Source organism: Lithobates pipiens, unplaced genomic scaffold (assembly GCF_037356315.1).
Source record: "Lithobates pipiens isolate NorthernLeopardFrog02 unplaced genomic scaffold, aLitPip1_a1.2 Scaffold_10, whole genome shotgun sequence".
In the NCBI taxonomy this organism is placed as follows: domain Eukaryota; kingdom Metazoa; phylum Chordata; class Amphibia; order Anura; family Ranidae; genus Lithobates; species Lithobates pipiens.
The window spans coordinates 23,394,350-23,408,997 of NW_027507686.1; positions in this window are offsets into that span (position 1 = coordinate 23,394,350).

Genomic DNA, 14,648 nt, shown 5'->3' on the forward strand with positions numbered 1-14,648 from the left:
AATAACCATGGCAAATACCAGGGGAGATAGTGGGCATCCCTGTCTACTTCCTCTGACTATTGTAATTGGATCTGTGTGGTATCCCTGCAATCTTACTGTTGCTTCCAGGGTGGAGTACAGTGCCTTTAATGTTCCTAGGAAGTTTTTGCCGAAGCCCCACTGTTGGAGGACAAGAATAGGTAAGGCCAGGAGACCGAATCGAAGGCCTACTGGAGGTCTAATGAAAGGAGCATTCCTTCCTGTTTGGGTTCACTGCTCTCCGTACTTGGTCTGGGCCTTGCCATCCTGGTATGAAGCCTACCTGGTCTTTATGAATGTATTGGTTGATGAAAGACGCTAAGCGGTTCGCCATGACTTTTGTCAGGATTTTTAAGTCATTGTTGATCAGAGAAATAGGCCTATAGATCCCTACATTCTCTGCAGCCTTGTCAGGTTTGGGAATTACAGTAATGTATGCTGAATTGAGAGGGTTACCCAGTGGCTTTCCATTTTTCTTTGAATTAAAGAACCTTGTCAGGTATGGAGTAAGGATTTCTGCAAATGCTTTATGGTATGGTACAGAGAAACCAACTGGGCCTGGCGCTGAGCCGCCTTTCAGGTTTTTGGTGACCTCTCCTACCTCTTCAGTTGTTATGGGAGATTCCAGTTCCTCAACATGTTTGGCTGTGAAAGTGAGCAGGGTTATGCCGTCTAGGAATGTTTCTATCTGCCTTGGTTTCACATTTGCGGAGGCTTTATACAAGTTGGAGTAATATTCTTGGAAGGATTTTAGTATGCGTTGTGGGTTTAGTGTGAAGGTACCATCTGTTTGTCTGCTTTTCAGAAAGGAGTATCACTTGTAATTTTTCTTGAGAGCTTAGTATCTAGCATTGTGCCTATTTTGTCCTTTTTAAGGTAGAATTTAGCTCCCACCCACTTAATATGTTTATCTGCTCTCTCTGTCAGAGCTAGGTTGAGGGCTAGCCTTGCCGCGCCTAGAGACAATATAGTGACACTAGAGGGTTATTTTTTGTGTATTTTGCATAGGTTATCATAATCTTGTTCCAGCCTAGCTAGGTCCACCTGTCTTTCCTTTTTTAGTTGTGATGCCATTTGTATCTGCTTGCCTCTAATTGTGGCTTTATGTGCCGCCCAGAGTGTTTCCGCCAAAATCTCGTCAGTGTCATTAAGCTTGAAGTATTCTTGTAGTGTCTTTAGAAATTCTGTCACTCTGATGGGGTCACAGAGAATGGATTTGTTTAGTCTCCAGTTTGGTGTAGTTTGTTTAAGTGAGTCCCTGCTAGTGATGGACGAACGTTTCGCCCGGCGGTCGTTTCGCGGCGAATTTCCGACTTTCGCCGTCCGCGGGTTCGAACGCCTTTTTCCGTCGTTCGCCCCGGCGGACTTACGTGTTTAATGTATACAAGAACTTTAACCTTTCGTGACACGTTTATCATGTGTTACAGGACAACCAATTGAGACATGACAGCTCATGGACACTTGGACATTCCCCCTAACCTATAAATACACCCGATCCGGTGGCCATTTTACATTCTTTCTTCTGTCACTGTAGGGAAAGGATCCTGTGTGGAGTAGGGACAGAGAAAACGCTAGCTATTTGGTACACAAAAGTTCTTTTCAGGACTGGTATAGGTGTTAGGTCAGCAGCCTGAGTTTCTTTTGTCAGTTTAGATAAAGGGACAGAGCGCTGTATGCTGCTATTTTAGGGACAGCTCAGCCAGATTAGTCTTTCTTCATCATCATCATCATCATCATCATTAGCTGTTACTATCAGGTCCACAAAAGAGCTGTTCCAGCTAATCGTTCCAGCCTACTCTTTTTTGCCAATTTGTATAGGGACAGGCAGGAAGCAGTGTGTCAGGCAGTGAGGATAATTTTAAAGACTTGCTGTTACTATTAGTTCCACAAAGGTTCTTTTCAGGACTGGTATCAGTGGTACGGTAATAGGCTTGTACACGTATAATATTCTTTCTTCCAAATATAGAAAGAATATTATACTTGACTGCTGCCCTTCTGCTGCAGTCTGCTAATCATTCACAACTCACTTGTTCCACAAAGCTCTTTATCAGGACTGGTAACTTGGTCTGTCTAGGGTGCTACGGTACATAGGCTTGGGTGCGGTACAGTCTGCTGTTCTGTAAGGACCGCTATCGGTCCACAATACATAGGGTTGCCGTGCACTACTGCTGACCGCTGCCCTATACTGCAGCAGTCCTTCAGCGGTATAGGGACTGACGCACAGTCTGCTAAACACTAATACACAACCTGCTTGGTCCACAAAAGTTCTTATAAGGACTGGTAACTTGGTATAGGGTGCTACGGTACATAGGCCTGAGTGCGTTACAGTCTGCTGTTCTGTAAGGACCGCTATCGGTCCACAATACATAGGGTTGACGTGCACTACTGCTGACCGCTGCCCTATACTGCAGCAGTCCTTCAGCGGTATAGGGACTGACGCACAGTCTGCTAAACACTAACACACAACCTGCTTGGTCCACAAAAGTTCTTATAAGGACTGGTAACTTGGTATAGGGTGCTACGGTACATAGGCCTGAGTGCAGTACAGTCTGCTGTTCTGTAAGGACTGCTATCGGTCCACAATACATAGGGTTGCCGTGCACTACTGCTGACCGCTGCCCTATACTGCAGCAGTCCTTCAGCGGTATAGGGACTGACGCACAGTCTGCTAAACACTAATACACAACCTGCTTGGTCCACAAAAGTTCTTATAAGGACTGGTAACTTGGTATAGGGTGCTACGGTACATAGGCCTGAGTGCAGTACAGTCTGCTGTTCTGTAAGGACCGCTATCGGTCCACAATACATAGGGTTGCCGTGCACTACTGCTGACCGCTGCCCTATACTGCAGCAGTCCTTCATTGGTATAGGGACTGACGTACAGTCTGCTAATCACTAACACACAACCTGCTTGGTCCACAAAAGTTCTTATAAGGACTGGTAACTTGGTATAGGGTGCTACGGTACATAGGCCTGAGTGCGTTACAGTCTGCTGTTCTGTAAGGACCGCTATCGGTCCACAATACATAGGGTTGCCGTGCACTACTGCTGACCGCTGCCCTATACTGCAGCAGTCCTTCAGCGGTATAGGGACTGACGCACAGTCTGCTAAACACTAACACACAACCTGCTTGGTCCACAAAAGTTTTTATAAGGACTGGTAACTTGGTATAGGGTGCTACGGTACATAGGCCTGAGTGCAGTACAGTCTGCTGTTCTGTAAGGACCGCTATCGGTCCACAATACATAGGGTTGCCGTGCACTACTGCTGACCGCTGCCCTATACTGCAGCAGTCCTTCATTGGTATAGGGACTGACGTACAGTCTGCTAATCACTAACACACAACCTGCTTGGTCCACAAAAGTTCTTATAAGGACTGGTAACTTGGTATAGGGTGCTACGGTACATAGGCCTGAGTGCGTTACAGTCTGCTGTTCTGTAAGGACCGCTATCGGTCCACAATACATAGGGTTGCCGTGCACTACTGCTGACCGCTGCCCTATACTGCAGCAGTCCTTCAGCGGTATAGGGACTGACGCACAGTCTGCTAAACACTAACACACAACCTGCTTGGTCCACAAAAGTTTTTATAAGGACTGGTAACTTGGTATAGGGTGCTACGGTACATAGGCCTGAGTGCAGTACAGTCTGCTGTTCTGTAAGGACCGCTATCGGTCCACAATACATAGGGTTGACGTGCACTACTGCTGACCGCTGCCCTATACTGCAGCAGTCCTTCAGCGGTATAGGGACTAAGAGTTTTGTCACAGGGTGATTTAAAAAATGACAGGCAGAGGAAGAGGCAGGCCCTTCCGCAGGGGTGGTAGGGGTAGGGCAGGAGCAACAGCCTTGAGCCAAAGTGGGAAGTTGCAGAAGGTGCGTTCAATTACTTTAAAGGACGCACCAGACTTGGTTGAGTGGCTCACTCAGCCTTATTCTTCTGCACCCTCCTCATCCTCTCGATCTGCACCCTCTTCTTCACTCTCTGCTATGTGCACCCCCAAAGACACTACCACCAACAACACCACCACCACCACATACCTTCCGCTTGAGTGCAAATGGGGGCCTTCATGCTCCAGTGTTTTAATAGGGACCCCCGTATAAAAAGCATGAGGGTCAAGGACCAGTACTGGGTGGCAACGTACTTAGATCCCCGGTACAAACACAAAATGGCGGAAATGTTACCGCCGTCGCAGAGGGCTGTCAGAATGCAGCACTTCCAGGCCTTGCTTCGAGAAATGCTGCATTCTGCTTTTGCGTGCGCTGGCAGAGGAGCAATTCCCACTCCCAGAGAAGGATTTGCGGGTACCAATCCAACAGCGCCTGCAAGAAGAGGCCGGTTTGAAGATGTGTTGGTGACTTCGGATATGAGGTCATTCTTTCAGCCGACCCATCGACAGGTGTCATCCGGATCCAGCATCAGGGAACGCCTAGACCGTCAGGTGTCCGACTACATTGGGTTAACGGCCGATGTGGACGCTCTGAGGAGTGATGAACCCCTAGACTACTGGGTGGGCAGGCTTGACCTCTGGCCAGAGCTTGCCCAATTTGCAATCGAACTGTTGGCTTGCCCCTCATCCAGTGTCCTGTCCGAAAGGACGTTCAGCGCAGCAGGGGGGATTGTGACCGATAAGCGTACTCGCCTAGCTCACGACAGTGTTAACTACCTCACATTTCTAAAAATGAATGAGGCATGGATCTCGGAGGAATTCAACACATGTGATCAGTAGACCATGTATATGTCTATAAACAATTTTTGGAATCAAGCACACAGACCTTCTTAATTCATTTGGCTCACTTCCCTGACCCAAAAAAGCACACCGTACTATATGCCCCTACCCTCCTCTTTGAAGAGGTTGAGCGGTGTCATATTTCTACTGGGGCTGCTTATTATGAGGGGTTCCCACCATCCCTGTGCTGTGCTGACTTCCTCCTGGGTGTTCTTATTATGAGGGGCTCCCACCATCCCTGTGCTGTGCTGACTTCCTCCTGGGGGTTCTTATTATGAGGGGATCACACCATCCCTGTGCTGTGCTGACTTCCTCCTGGGGCTGCTTACGGTGCTGCTGTCAGCGCTGTATGTCACGGAGCTGCTGTCAGCGCTGTATGTCACGGAGCTGCTGTCAGCGCTGTATGTCACGGAGCTGCTGTCAGCGCTGTATGTCACGGAGCTGCTGTCAGCGCTGTATGTCACGGAGCTGCTGTCAGCGCTGTATGTCACGGAGCTGCTGTCAGCGCTGTATGTCACGGAGCTGCTGTCAGCGCTGTATGTCACGGAGCTGCTGTCAGCGCTGTATGTCACGGTGCTGCTGTCAGCGCTGTATGTCACGGAGCTGCTGTCAGCGCTGTATGTCACGGAGCTGCTGTCAGCGCTGTATGTCACGGAGCTGCTGTCAGCGCTGTATGTCACGGAGCTGCTGTCAGCGCTGTATGTCACGGTGCTGCTGTCAGCGCTGTATGTCACGGAGCTGCTGTCAGCGCTGTATGTCACGGAGCTGCTGTCAGCGCTGTATGTCACGGAGCTGCTGTCAGCGCTGTATGTCACGGAGCTGCTGTCAGCGCTGTATGTCACGGAGCTGCTGTCAGCGCTGTATGTCACGGAGCTGCTGTCAGCGCTGTATGTCACGGTGCTGATGTCAGTGCTCTGTATTACGGTGCTGCTGTCAGTGCTCTGTATCTCCTGCACCCTCTTGTTTGCCTACCCTGGTCCCTGACCTTCCCTCTCCTCCATTGCCTTCATTAGCTCCATAGTCCTGAATTGTCAGAACAATTTCCCAAATAAAAAAAAAATGCTTGTAGTTATCGATCCCAAATTCACCTCATACATGTATTATGCTATTGTCCAGGTGGTGGGACTACGTGCTACCCCCTAATAATTACCCCGTGGCCGCAAATTCGACCTAAAGGTTTGCGAAATTCGCCTCCCATTGAAGTCAATGGAGCCCGCGGCGAACGGTCGTTTTCGCGAACGTTTGTGTCCGTTCGCGTTTCGCGTTCGCGAAACGTCCCGTCGGAAGTTCGTCCATCACTAGTCCCTGCGGAGTGACAAAGACATCATAGAATGATCTGACCAGGCTGCCTCCATAATAGTGGATTTGGTGGCTGATGGGATACGGTGAGTGTAGAGGAGAATGTGGTCTATTCTAGAATACGAATGGTGTAGGGTGGAATAATGGGTGAAATCTCGTGTGGAGGGGTTCAGTTCCCTCCATATGTCTCCCAGCCCTTGCCAATAATTCAGTTTTGCTATCTTGATACTTCCTTTGTTAGGTCTAATAAGTTTAGATTTCAGGGGGTTAGATTTATTGAAGGCCCGAATCAAAGGCCATGTTAGAATCTCCACCCAGGATCGTGGTTCCTTCAATCAAGTCTTCAGAATTTAAAACATCCGTAGGAAGATAATAATAATAATAGCGTAATAGGAAACAAATGAATACATGTGTCCGTATAGGATACCTTTCACCAGGAGAAGCCTTCCCTCCGGGTCTCTGTACTCCAGCTGTGTTGTGAATCTGCAGTGTTTGGAAAACAAGATTGCCACCCCTCTGGTCTTATCTTCTGCATTGGCTAGGTAAAATTGTGGTGTAAGAACAAAGATGAATGATGGCGTGAAGACCAACTGAGTAATAATAAATACAAAGGGAGATAATAATGAGAAAGTCTGTCTAATAGTTCCAATAAAAGTTCCAGTTTACACTGGCGGCTGCATCCTTTAGAGTAGAAGCAAAACTCTAGAAGACAAAGATAAAAATAAAAATGGATACCTTAATACTACACTGAGTCTGGCGAACCTGTTTTTTTTATTTAGGTAAAATTGTGGGAAGTGGGCATTGAGGAATGAGGTAGAGTACCTCCCTGGGAAGTGGGTTTCCTGCAAAGGACCACGCCCGCATGATGAGATCGATAAGCTTGGAAAGCTTTCCTCCTCTTCACGGGTGAATTTAACCCCTGTGCATTGTGAGAAATTATGCGAAGGGGAGGAGATACGACTTTACTAGCTGCCATGGAACAGAGAGGTGGGCTCTGGATAAGACCAACCCTTAAAGTGGGAGTGACTGAAAATCCCTGCATATTTAGAGGCGGGTCTGCATAGCACCAATCTGTATAGAGGGAGTGAATGGCGATTCCCACATATTTATAGATGGGATCTTGATGGGACCCATATGTAAAGTGGGGTGTTTGGGGTGGTTCTACATGTTTAGAGGTGGACTCTGGATGGAACCAACCTGTAAAGTGCAGTGTGATGTGTGGTTCCGGCATATTTAGAGGCGGGCTCTGGATAAGACCAACCATTAAAGTGGGGGTGACTGACAATCCCTGCATATTTAGAGGCGGGTCTGTATAGGACTAATCTGTATTGGGGTGAATGGCGATTCCCACATATTTATTCCCACATATTTATAGGTGGGGTCTTGATGGGACCCATATGTAAAGTGGGGTGTTAGGGCTGGTTCTACATATTTAGAGGGGAGGGCTGGATGGAACCAACCTGTAAAGTGCAGTGTGATCAGTGAACCCACAGCCGCGTTTTGCGTCTGAAACGTGGAAATGTTTGCGTCTGAACCCATTTTTTTGCTTCTGGAAAAACAAGGTTAAACGCAACTGCATAAAACTGGCAAAAAAGGAGACTGTGTGCATGGACACATAGGATAACATTGAATGAGTTCAGGGACAGTTGAAAAAAGTGTCCAACTGCATCTGAACATGCGTTTAACAGCGTCTTGTGTGCATGAGGCCTTAAAGGTGGCGCCTGGATGGGACCAATCTGTAAATTGGGGAGTGATAGGTGGTCTTCACATATTTAGAGCCGGTGTCTAAGTGGGACCCATCCATAAACTGGACATAATTTGGGCATGCCCACCTGAAAAGTGGGTGGATGATATTTAAACTATGGGCAGTGTTATCAGACTCCTGAGATCCGGGACCATAACATTGCTAAATATATATCTATAGAGGGGCAGTGTTGTTACTCTAAAGCCTCTTAGACACGATCGGATTTTCGGCAGGGAATTGTGTGATGACAGACTGCCTAAAATCCAACCATTAGTAGGCTCCATCAGACAATTGTTGTCCAACTTTTGGCCAACAAATGTTGGCCTATACATTCAAGAGGAGGCATATCAAATTCTAAGTCTGACCGATGAGATCAACAGGGAGTTCTTACCGCCCAGTTCTGCTTCCGATTCTGGTTCGGAATATGAGCTCGCCGAAGGCAGCACATCAGGATCTGAATCAGAGAAGGATGTAGTCCATCCAAAAAGAAGACGGTCTGAACACCAGATAGTTACCTGCAGTGCCAGCGGCACTAGGCCCCAGGAGGAAAGGCACAGTACAAGTGCGGAAATTGCACGACAAAAAATTTGGGCCCAAACCCAGCTTCCAGGTGTCTTGGCAAACCCATTGTGTCAGCACAGCCAGGCGTGCGGGTCAACACTGAAGGTTTTTCCAAAATAGATTTTTTAAATTTATATTTCCCTGACAAATTAGTTCAAGGTATCGTGGACCAAACCAATCTTTTTGCCCAACAATTCATTTAAAACAACCCCAGCTCAAGACATGCCTGCCCTTTCAAATGGTGATCTCTAAAAGTGGAGGAGTTTAAATTGTTTTTAGGCCTAACGCTCATCATGGGGCTTACAAAAAAATTAAGTGCATAAATATTGGTCGACCAACCCTATCCACCACATGCCAATTTTTGCATTTGTCATGTCCAGGTCCCAATATGAAATTATAATGCGCTTCCTGCATTTCAATGATAACTCACAGTGCACCCCCTGACCCCCCCCCCCTCAATCAAGTAGTATATCCCCAGTAAGAGGGCGAGGTATGGGTTGAAGCTCAACAAGCTCTGTGAAAGCTCCACTGGATATGTGCACTCATTCCACGTGTACGAAGGCAAACACTGCCAGCTCCAGCAACCTGAGTGTCCACCATACATGGGAATAAGCGGACAAATTGTCTGGGGGATGGCATTCCCACTCCTCCAAAAAGGGTATAACAATAACATGAACAATTACTATACCAGTTTGCCCCTTTTCCGCCACCTATACCTGAAAAATACTTTGGCCTGCGGTACAGCAAGGAAAAACAGAAAGGTCTTCCCACAGAATTTAGTCACCACAATGCTACAAAGGGGGGAATCGACAAGCTTGAGGAACTGTCAGAGCTGGGCTCAGGCCTTCCTTCTCTGGGCTGGCCGCTAAGCTGTTGGCTAATTGCCAACTTCCATCTCTCTCCACAGTTACCCAGCTGTTGTTGATTCTGCTCATCAGTCCTGTCTACTTAAAACCGTCCAGCTCACTTGATCTCTGCGTTTGCCTTGGTCACATCACAAGAAACCATCTCCTGCGTTCCTATTTAATGACTGGCTTTGCTGACATCCATTCTGGCTCCTTATCCTGCTTGCTGTTCCGCTACTTGGATCCCTGACTTCTAGCTTGGCTGACTACCCGATCCGGTTACTGGACTGGCTATGCTTTGACTACGCTTACTCTATTTACCTTTTTATTTTTATTAATAAACAAGTGTGATTTTACTGTACTTCTGTCTCAGTCTGGTTCATGGTTTCTGACAGGAACGAGTAAGTGTTGGCTGTTAAGTGGAGTGATAGGAAAGATATGTACATCATGTCCACCATCCATGATGACACCTCAGTGGAACTTCACAGAAGACGCAGCCCCGTTCAAAAGCCTTCCTTTATCCACAAGTACAATAAATTCATGAAATTCATGGGGGGGGGGGGGGGGCATGGATTTAAATGATTAAATATTGCAGCCCTATTTATCAACACGAAAATCCCTGTTCTGATATAAAAAGGTCGCAATTTACTTTTTTCATTTGGCCTCCTAACCTGGCCTTTGCACCGGAGAATGCTTCAGACACTATCACACTCTTGTAAACTATTAGGCCATATTTCCCCATTTTCAATTTCTGTCCTGAATATTTCCCTGATGGCTCAATCAACCATATCATTGCCTTCCATGTGAACCGACCCTGGCCTGTTTATCAACTATGCCTCTGCCTGCCGTCTGCATAGTTTATCCGCCATGTTTCTGCCTTTAACGTGAACTGACCCTGGACTATTGACTATGCCTCTGCCTACCGTTTATTTCTGCTTTTGACCTGCACTGACCTCGGCCTGTTGACCATGTTTTTGCCTGCCCCATGGACTGATCTTTCACCCGGCTATACAGGGGTCCAGAATAGTGTTCTGAGTTGAGAAAAACAGTTTTTGGTTTTCTGTGTTCCCAGAACAGGGTCTGGTTGTCTGGAGGCTTCAAAGAGATTTCGGTGGGAGAAACTCCTACCCCTGTCCCCATTATTTTCTGACCGATGCCCTAAGCTTGACGGTCCTGCCTGCCCCCCGGACAAATACTTTGGCTGTGCTGACCATATCTCTGCCGGCTGCCTGTACTTACTATGGACAGTATACCTGCCTGCTGCATGGATGATCCTTTCGCTGCAGGGATGTGGCTTTCGCCACATCCCTGCCTGCTACCTGGACCAATGCTTTGCTGTGCTGACATCTCTACTTGTACTGACTATAAAAAGTATTCCTGCCTGCTGCCTGTTTTGCTGTCGCTGTACATGTTCCTGTCTGCTGCCTGAACCGATGCTCTTTTCTGTGGACCACTGCACTACTAAAACTGCAGGTAACCTTTTCTTTACCCTTTTCTCAGCAGAATGTATTTCGGTTTGTAATTGGTATGTACAGTACATGCTATGTGTTCGAAATATGAAGGGCCTTCAACCATGTGATAGGTTGGCAGGAATTGATGTGTGTAATTTATGCTCCAAGAACACCTAGAGGTGCTACTTGGATGTTGGGCCTCTCTATTTGGCCAGGCTATGTAAAAGTCTCACACATGTGGTATTGCCATACTCAAGAGGAGTAGCAGAATGTATTTTGGGGTGTAATTTTTGCTATGTACATGCTGTGTGTTGGAAATATCTTATAAACGGACAACTTTGTGTAAAAAAATTGCATTTTCATTTTTTTCCCACATTTTCCAAAAACTTCTGGAAAAAAATGAACCATTCAAAAGACTCATTGTGCCTCATAGATTATACATGGAGGTGTTTGCTTTTCACAATTGGGTCATTTTGTGGGCATTTCCATTGTCCTGGTGCTCCAGGGCCTTCAAAAGTGTGATAGGTTGTCATCAAATGAGATGTGCAATTTATGGTCGTAGAACGCCTGAAGGTGCTACTTGGATGTTGGATCTCTGTATGTGGCCAGGCTGTATAAAAGTCTCACACATGTGGTATCCCTATACTCAGGAGGAGTAGCAGAATGTATTTTTGGGTGTCATTGCAAGTATGCATGTGCTGTGCGAGAGAAATAACTTGTTATTATGACAATTTTGTGTAAAAAAATAAATACATTTCTTAATTTTCCCAAGAATTGTAGCAAAAAATTACAACTTCAAATATACTCACCATGCCTCTTACTAAATAAGATGGAATGTCTGCTTTCCAAAAAGGGGTCATTTGGGCCTGTATTTGTACTTTCCTGGCTTGTTAGGTTCTCAAGAAATGAGATCGGCCGTCATCAGGTGTGATCAATGATTTGTACCATAGTTTGTAGACTCTATAACTTTCACAGAGACCAAATAATATACACTAATTTGGGTTATTTTTTATTAAAGATATGTAGCAGTATACATTTTGGCCCAATTTATGAAGAAAAATTACTTATTTGCAAAATTTTCCAATAGAAACTAAAAAAAAATGTTTTTTTTTCAAAATGTTCTCTTTTTTTTTGCTTATATTGCAAAAAAAAAAAAACCCAGCGGTGATTAAATACTACCAAAATAAAGCTCTGTTTGTGAGAAAAAAATTATAAAAATGTTGTTTGGGTACAGTGTAGCATGACTGAGTAATTGTCATTCAAAGTGTGAGAGCGCTGAAAGCTAAAAATTGGTCTGGGCAGGAAGGGTATATAAATGCCCTGTATTGAAGTGACATTCAATAAAAAAAAGACATATTAAAATAGAAATAAAAAGAAATCCATTTAGGAGAACAGAATGCCATTTCCTCTATTGCGGTGACATTGATCTTTGGAGACTCTGACCGGGCCGGTCACACGGTAAACGCTTCCTTCTATCTATCTTGTCTGATCTGGAGACGGTGGCAAAAGTTAATTTCTGCAATAATTGATTTGTGCCTTCTGCCTGATGGAATACGCCATAAATATTCACGTTTTACATGATTAAATAATGCGCACAGAAATAGCTCCCCCTCCCTCCCCCACGTCAACATTCGAGCCTTCGGATCTGCGGGAATGCGGCGCGGAACAATACGGCGGCGGCGTTAAGTATTTTTTTTTTTTTAGTAGACGCGCCCTCAGAAAGGCAGATGATTTCATTTTCTACACCATCATCAATTTTACAGGCCCTGTTCTCATTCTCTGGGAGCGGTAAGCAGGAATCAGCCGCCACAGCGCCGCCGATGTACAACAATGCATGTGGGCTCTGTAACGGGGTCATGGGGCCAAGGACATACTGGAAACATGACTTGATTTAAATTCACAGAGCTCGCTTGGGGAGGTTTAACCCGTTCAGAGGTTGGAAGATGAAACAGACGGGTGCAAGATCAGACCAGATAGAGCCCGCCTCATATCCTGGATGGAGGACCCCCAGCTTCATCTAGTCCAGCATTTCTCAACATTTTTTTTCAGCTGTAGCACCCTTTAAAACAGTGGCAGCCATCCCCCTAATCCATGCGCCCGGCCCCTAATCTACATGCAAGGCATGGGACGCATGGTTTCCAATGCTTTTTTTTGTGTTAGAAGCACATGATCAGTGCCTGAGGCTCTAATTGGCTTAAAAAAAGGGTGGGCTCAGGGCACAGATCATTGCACCCGGAGCCAACCCAGTTATGTGACATTCTCAAATTAATATTCGCTAATCACTTCCTGTTTTTCCTCCTGGCCAATCAGGAAGTGGGTCCTGAGACCCAATTGGGCAGGAGTCCTAAGACCCGATTGGCCATGAGTCCTACGTCCTGATTGGCCGTGAGGAGAAGCGACCATCGGAACTCAGGAGAAGACACAGAGAGGGGAAGCAGCAACCTGGTGCGAGACTGGCGGGGGGACTGGCGGGCGACGGGCTAGCAATGCGGCGATAAAACGACAAGGGGGGAGTGCAAATGGCGTGCAAGCAAGTTGGTTGGCTGGGGTGGCTGGCTGGCTGACGGGGTTCTGAGCCGCACTCCCCAAGAAAATTGAGCACCAGCCGCCACTGCTTTAAAAGTACGCAAAATCCAGAGACGCCCGGTGAGGAGAAAGACAGAACAGAGCTCTTCATATGTAAACATGAAAGGGCATGAAAACCATCACATCACTTAGTGAAAACATCACATAGTAAACACAAAAACACTGGCTAGGCACACAGTTAAAGTGGAGTTCCATCCTGGGGAAAAAAACAAAGACTGTAGCTGCTGACTTTTATTATAAAGACACTTACCTGTCCAGGGACCCCACAATATCGGCAACCCGAGGCATTTCCTCTATCGGTGCAGGCGCCGGCATTGCAAGTAAAGGAAACCGGCGTTAAAGCCTACAGCACAAGTGTGAGTCGGGCGGTGCTTTTTTTTAATGGTCCCATCGACTTATGCGACACACACAGGTCCCAGAAGGCAGCGGGGCGGGAGGAGGGCCGAATGCAATCGTGGAAGTGACCGCGCCGACATAGGACGGAAGTCCAGAAAAAAAAAAATGCAAAAAAGATTCTAAAAAGACAAAAAAAAATTTAAAAATCCAAAAACAGGGTGGGGGGGGGGGGGGTCAATTGTTTGAGACCGAGTTGTCTTTTTTTCCTGGAACTCTGTTTTAATCCTTTGATCTCCTTAGATGTTTAACCCCTTCCCAGCCAGTGTCATTAGTACAGGGACAGTGCATATTTTTTAGCACTGATCGTTGTATTACTGTCACTGGTTCCCACAAAGTGTCAAAAGTGACAGTTAGTGTCCGATAGTTGGTCGCGATATTGCAGTGCCGCTATAAGTCGTAGATCGCCACCATTACTAGTAAAAAGTAAATAAATAAATAAAAATTCCAGTATACACTGTATATACCATAGCTTGTAGACGCTATAACTTTAGCGCAAACCAATCAATATATGCTTATTGGGATTTTACTTACCAAAACTATGTAGCAGAGTACATATTGGCCTAAATTTATGAAGACATTTGATTTTGTTAAATTTTTTTATTGAATGTGTTTTATAACAAAAAGCAAAAAATATTTTGTTTTTTAAATTGTTGGTCTTTTTTTTTTGACAAAAAAAAACATGCAGAGGTTATCAAATACCACCAAAAGAAAGATTTGTGGGGGGAACATGAATTAAATTTATGTACAGCATTTCCTGACGGCACAATTTTCATATAAAGTAATGTAACAGTGCCGTATAGCAAAAAAAAAAAGGACCTGGTCATGAAGTGGGGTAAATCTTCCGGAGGTCAAGTAGTTAATCGGCCCTAAACTAATCGATATTATAATAGGTGACCAGTTGACTGCAGTGCAGTGTTTTATCAATGTGTTTCTCAGTGTCTCAATCCCAGGTTGGAACGGATTCTCCATAGAGCCCTTTAACCGGCGGTTTGATGTCTCACAACGATAACACAGCCC